Raw genomic sequence first — 6,556 nt, 5'->3', positions numbered from 1 at the left:
ATGCAAGACATTATATTATATGCATTATAAATTATTCTGCCAGATATATATGCATTATAATTGCTCGTTAGATCATTTTCTTTAGTGAGATAGGGCCCCATTTTTTAGTTTCGTACAGGGCTCTGGATTTTGCCCGCCCGGCCCTGGTGTCCAACCACGTGATACAAAATCTCTACTCCTAATGAAGCAGTTGATAGTCTCCGCCGGTCAATTTTCGTCCCACCAGAGACGGTTAATTTTCGTCCTCGATCCCACCTCCCGCAACCCAGCGATTCCCCCCTTCCACCCTCGAGACCGACAAAAAAAAACGGTATGCTACCACGAGGCCCGCTGTGAAACACTACGGTTCATCAACAGAAAATCGTCCTAAAAAATCTACGATGGTTAACCTACGAAAATTAGCCAAGCGCTCGCACCCTCGTTCCCTCGATGCAATTGCCCGCACGAGTCATCGCAGTCATTCGTTCCTACGTCGCTCAATCCCTTCGCCGCCGCTCAAACCCTTCGCCGCCGCCCAATCGCTTCGCTGCTCAACCCCTTCGCCGCCGCCCAATCCCTCTGCCGCCGCTCCTCCACCCATCTGCACCTAAACCCGTAGGATCCGCCGCGGATCATCGGATCTGCGGCCGACCCCGTTGAGGGCCCCAGATCCGGCGGCGACCGCTTGGGCCGCGACGGAGACCGATTCCAGGGCCCGGCGCCGACGTTCCAGGCCCCGAAGACGATCAAGGTATCCAACTCATACATCCAACGCATGCTCATACATGCAATAAAAATTTACATCCAATGCATGCTCAGCTCACCGCTATACTTTTAAGCAGTTCAAAGCTTGTGTCAACAGCCCTATAAACTTTAGGATGTCATTTTCCTTCAGAGCAATCAACACGTGTCACTGACCAATTCGTGACTCCGGTTGGATCAACCATCTGCAGGCACGACAGCAGTATATATTAGTGGTGGCTAAAGTGAAAAAGAACACGGTTAGGAGCTTCTGAGTGCTTACATTAAATAAGGTTGGCAGATAGTGCTCATCAGAATAGAAGTTATGAGATTCATTCCCAGGCTGCAAAGTGGCCGACACACAAATCAGGAAGAACAACAAACTAATTTCCAACAAAATACAGAAAAAGAAATCAAACAATCTTGTAGGTCATGGCAAACATAAAACAGCTATATAGGATCGGAGGGAATAATAACGTAAAACAGCTATATAGTATTGACTCGCCCCCTCTGTGTTTTCCACTTTATATGAACAGCTAGGTCATGGCAAACATCCAACGCATGCTCAAGGTAATGCGCAGTATCAGCGCTAACGATGAAGGTAATGCCTGTTAATTGTTTCTGTGTAAAAATTTTGTTTCAGCTGCCTCTTGAACAATAATATAGGCAAACAGGGTGTACTTACTTAATCTGATGTAGCAGCTTCTAGAAAGATGCAGCTTCTGTGGGAAACAGAACAACTGCAAGAAGAATAAAAAATTCATGCAAGATGCAATTAACAGTAGAAAAGCATCTACAAAGTTACATCTAGGTAGTAGCGTGCTGCTAATTAACTAATAGGTAGTATAGTGGTTCCCAAAAATGTGGACCGAGATCACAATAGTTTAGTATGATAAGTAAATTATTTTGTCTATTATGACTCGCTAAATCGACCTATAACTTCAAATGTGACCTTGTGGTTTTAGTCTTTCTTTAAGCAACTACCAACTCTCTATCTGTAACCAACAATAATGCTGAGAGTAACAAAATTGTCATTCTTTTGAGGCAAAATTAAGAATGTCTTGCAAATTAACAGCAAAAGTAAGTGTTCTTTTGAGGCCTACTGTACATAATTTAGCTGTTTTGCACACATATATGTAGAAGTAAGTGTTCAAATCAGATGTCTATTTTATTTCTTATGAGGACTGAAGGGTTAGACTACAAAATTGCGACATCAATAAATTTCTTGTGGCAAGGGCATCAGTTACAAACCGTAAAATTACCAACAACGTTTTGTTTTGGCCTAACCTGACAAGCAGACCAGTAGTCGATCACTGCATGCAGACCAAGTACGGAGTAATTTTTTCACTTCATTGAACCTTCTTCTGGCCTCATCCTTAGCATTTTGTGCAATGCAAGACCTTTACAAGTCTGATTGCATTGCATTTCAACTATGCTTCCTTTTTTGTTCCATCCAAAAATTAAACATCTTATAAAAACTTTGTCAAACTGAGAATCTACAAAGTTGATTGTCAAACTGGAACATAGCTAGCTAGGTATCCAGGACATGTAGACACTAATTTTGATCTACAATTTTGCGCAACAAGATTTGAGCTTTAAGAAATGGAAAACACTATCCTGTTTCAGAAGGCTTGTGCAATAGAAATCTTGTTTCAGAAATAAAAAAACGATTCGGCTGTGTAGTTTTTTTCCAGCAACAGGATGCCAAGAGGGTCCTGCAAGGTCCAATATGTTGTATGCACATGAAAACTACCCCAAAGTTGAAGCATGAATAGTACAGGTATATGAAGTACTCTACTACCTACCCTAGGCACCGCATGCGCGCGCGCACACATGGGGAGTATTTGCGGTGCCATAACTTCATACACAAAGTTTCCACATGGCAATAAAAACTATAAACGCTCTCGTGGAGATAGTGAGGGTTGCAACTTCGCATAGCTCAGCTAAATATAGATTGGTCTCTTCAAGACGCTACGTGCAGAATTTCATGGAAACAACAAAACAATAGTTATGCAAATATGTTTATAAGATCTCAAATATTTAGCAAAGTGAGGCTCGGTAATCTTTTTATCTCAAATATTTATCAAAGCATTGCTAACTGAATTCCATAACACAACCCCTGTTTGTCATATCATAGCATTGCTAAGATGGAGACAGGATGACTACATATAGACACATGCAAAACAGGATGACTACCCCAAAATTCGAACTTGCACACGTCTAGGAGAGGATGTCCTCGCTTGGGAACCGGAGCGTAATGGTATCTTCACGGTGCGGAGCGCATACCGGCTGGCGCTCGATGAACGACTCCGTCCATCTTCAGTCGCAGCGAGCAGGGCACCGGACGGGTGACGAGCCGTCTGGGCTTTTTAGTGGAGGTGCCCTGCTCCTCCAAAGGTGCGTGTGTTTTCTTGGAGGGTAGCGACAAACTGTCTTCCCACTTGGAGAAATAAACATTCTCGTAATCTTGAACTGTCTAATCTTTGCCCTGTGTGCGCCACCGAACATGAGGACACTTTCCATGCTCTATGTAGATGCCCCCAAGCGGTCGCCCTATGGCTGTCAATGGCGCAGCAGTGGAACATCCCAGACGTCCGGCGGCTAGTGCACACAGCACCGGAGTGGCTCCTCCATGTGCTCGCTGACCTGCCAGAGGAGGAGCGCATGTACACGCTTATGACGATTTGGCGCTGCTGGCACGTAAGGAATGAGATCGTCCACGACAAACGGCCACCACCAGTGGAGGCCTCGACAAGGTTTCTTTCTAGCTATATTAGCTCCTTGCTGGCCCTTCAGGCAGACCCTCTTGGCGTTCATGTGAAAGGGAAGATGGTGGCTGGCCACCAGGTCAGGAGGAAACCAATATCGTATGCGTACCAGGCAAAGGAGCATGCTCCAAGATGGGAGGCACCGCCAGCTGGATGGGCAGCGCTTAACGTTGACGGCTCCTTCTGTGGCAAGGACAGGAGTGCTGGGGCGGGTATGGTTCTTCGAGACGAACATGGAGCTATAATCTTCTCTTCTAGCCGAGAGTTACGGCAATGTGCGTCCCCGCTGGAATCTGAACTTGCAGCATGTATGGAGGGCATTTCCCTAGCCTCCCAATGGTCTGCACTACCAATTGTTGTTCAAACGGACTGCCTAGATGTGGCCAAGCTGGTGAAGGAAGGTGGAGTAAACAGGTCGGAGTACCTGATGATGGTTCGTGAGATCACTAGGCTTCTACAGGAACGTGGTGAATATCTAGTCAAGCATGTAAGGAGAGAACAAAATAATGTTAGCCATTATTTAGCGAACTATGGTAGAATAAATAAGTGCACTGCGGTGTGGCTTCGATCCGGTCCGGACGAGGTGCCGGACCTATGTAATGCAGATCTGGCTGCTGCTTGATGAATGAAACCCCTTTTCCTCGCAAAAAAAAAAAAACTAACACAAAATCGAGCTTGTGAGAGAGAGAGAGAGAGAGTGAGAGAGAGAGAGAGAGAGAGTGGAAAATGATGGCGCGTGAGGTTTGTATGGCAACACTGGGCCTGGGAAGCATATGGAAACAAATCTCCTCTACCCCGTGAGAACATTCAAACAAGATCAAGACATATCTCAAGGAGAATCCTTTTTTTTTAGCGGGGGTCAAGGAGATTCTTGACCAGGCAGATAGTGACCAGAACATGAACCTTTCAATCTTGCACGTACCCCTAGTTGTTTGCATCACGGACTCTTATAAGTTTAACTTTACCCCATCTTCGATGTTTAAAATAAAGAGCTGTATTTTGTGTGTGAAAAAAGTGTGTCTTTGATTCCTCGGTTTGTGTTCCTAGACGTTTGGACCCTCATCTCCACAAACCAAACTAGAGATGTTCAGTCTAGATCCGATGAAGCGGTGTAATAAGTTGATCCGGTCTGGTGGCTTTTGACCCAAATGGGCATATCGCTGTTCAAGACTGCAATCCACCTCGTCCTCTTCTTCCTCCGCATCCTAGTCACTTCAGGCGACACTTGGTGCGCAGCTGAGTTGAACCAATAATATATGACATGCAAGTTTTACACAACACACTCTCAAATTCATATGTGAAAAGAGTTTCTTATGATATAATTTATGTACTATACATCTCATGTATTATTGATGTTACCAATGGTCAAAGGCAACCTTAAAAAACATATTAGGCCCTATATATTTGAATGGAGTGAATACATAGGATCCGTACACAACAATAACTCAAACGGGTTATAGGCAGGCTTCAAATCACACACACCATTCACGTTAAAATAGAAAATTACTCGCGCCAGTCACAGAAACAGACGATGAAGCACCGAGAGCACAAGGGACCGAGGACGGCACATATAACGTGCGCCTCCTTGATATTTTTTCGTGGGGTGAAAAACTCGCACTCCACGAGAGGAGAGATCCATTTTTGGTCAAGGGTAACATGAGATGGGCGTCAACCTGATTCATCTGTCTCCCATTTGGGGATGGGCCGGTTGATGGAAGACTGCTGGTCTCTGTAGCCGATCCGGTGGACGGTGGAAATTGCGTGCTCGTCCATCCAATTGACTGCTCCGGCCACCCCGTGACTTTGGAGAGCGTCATGGCCTCTAATGGCTCCTCACCTGCTTCAGAAGGTTGAACTAGTGGATACGCTCTCAGTAGAGATATGGGCCCGGTATATTACAGTATACCCCTCTTTATTCATATTACAACCTTCATGTATCCCAATAAATGTTACTTGACGCACGAATCAGGACCAAACCTGCAACCAGACATGATTGCGATTGCACCTACCAGCGAGTACCAGACGTCAATTTCCACAGTCCGTCCTACTATAAATACTACAACGTCCTCGTTAGCTCGAGCAATATGAGTTTCGTTTCCAATAGTGCAATCAAATAATAAGGCAAAGCCCCCCCCCCCCCCCCCCCCAAAAAAAAGCCATCAATTCTGGCGTGGAGAGCTGAGCGACATTCTTCTAGAACTTGGAATGTACCTATAATTATCAGGGATGCAGCTGTAGTCTACGGATAAAGAGAGAAATGACAACTATGAAACTAGAGCGTGCAATATTTCTTCGAAATGGGTGACATCCAGAAAGACAGCCCCTAAAGTTGCCCAACTGCTTATGGTGAGATCCTTTTAAATGTGCCAGAAACATTGCCTGCTTCATGCGGCTGGATCTCTCCCGGTTCGTAAACCTACAACGCATGCCACGCTGGGTTTAACTGCTCCAGACTTTATGTTGTGAGATAGACTAGCGGACTCATTTGAGCTACCGTGCTTGGAGAAGATGATGCAGATGCTGCCTTTCCGCTACTTCACGAGTGTAGGTCTAGAACTGTCCCAACACTTGGACGTGCCCAGCCTTGATACTTATCTGCCCGCGACCTGCCTGCAGCCGCAACGGTAGGGTGCGGCCCCATATGAAGTAGTGGTGGATTGATATGCCCGACAAGATCAGACCACAAAAGAAACTTGTAATCAAACTTTGAACGCCTCTACTATTCTTCTAGAAGAAAGTTGTGGCTATACCCAGCACACTACACCCCCGCCCACTCTCTCGTGTACAAACTAAGTATTACCCTTTCCCAACCCAAATGTAACTTTCTATAGATTGATCATTTGCAAAACCACATGTAAAACCGATTCTCCGAAAATCCAGGTTTTTTATAAACCCATCACTAATCCTCACAATCCAAGCAACACCTTCTTCTTGCACGTATCTTTTGGCTACTAGCTAGCCTCGCTTTGTGCTTCACACATCCTTGGGCATCTTTCTTGTTTGGCCGAGCAATAGATATATGAGATTCTTTTCCAATAGTGCAGTCAAATAATAAGCCAAAGGTAAAA

The 6,556-nt window shown here is 45.2% G+C and overlaps 1 long non-coding RNA gene across 1 annotated transcript; it reads right to left on the bottom strand.

The window, feature by feature from the left end:
- Positions 1-744: 744 nt before the first annotated feature.
- On the bottom strand, positions 745-2,906 carry LOC109762477 (uncharacterized). Its single transcript, XR_002232745.4, has 4 exons — positions 2,008-2,906; positions 1,406-1,460; positions 1,004-1,063; positions 745-926 (listed from the first exon to the last, which is right to left on the bottom strand). It is a non-coding gene; the product is annotated as an uncharacterized lncRNA (long non-coding RNA).
- Positions 2,907-6,556: the final 3,650 nt, after the last annotated feature.

Source organism: Aegilops tauschii, chromosome 3 (genome assembly GCF_002575655.3).
Source record: "Aegilops tauschii subsp. strangulata cultivar AL8/78 chromosome 3, Aet v6.0, whole genome shotgun sequence".
NCBI classification, from domain to species: domain Eukaryota; kingdom Viridiplantae; phylum Streptophyta; class Magnoliopsida; order Poales; family Poaceae; genus Aegilops; species Aegilops tauschii.
Note: the sequence above shows the minus strand (reverse complement) of the source record. Positions and strands in the feature narration are given on the sequence as shown.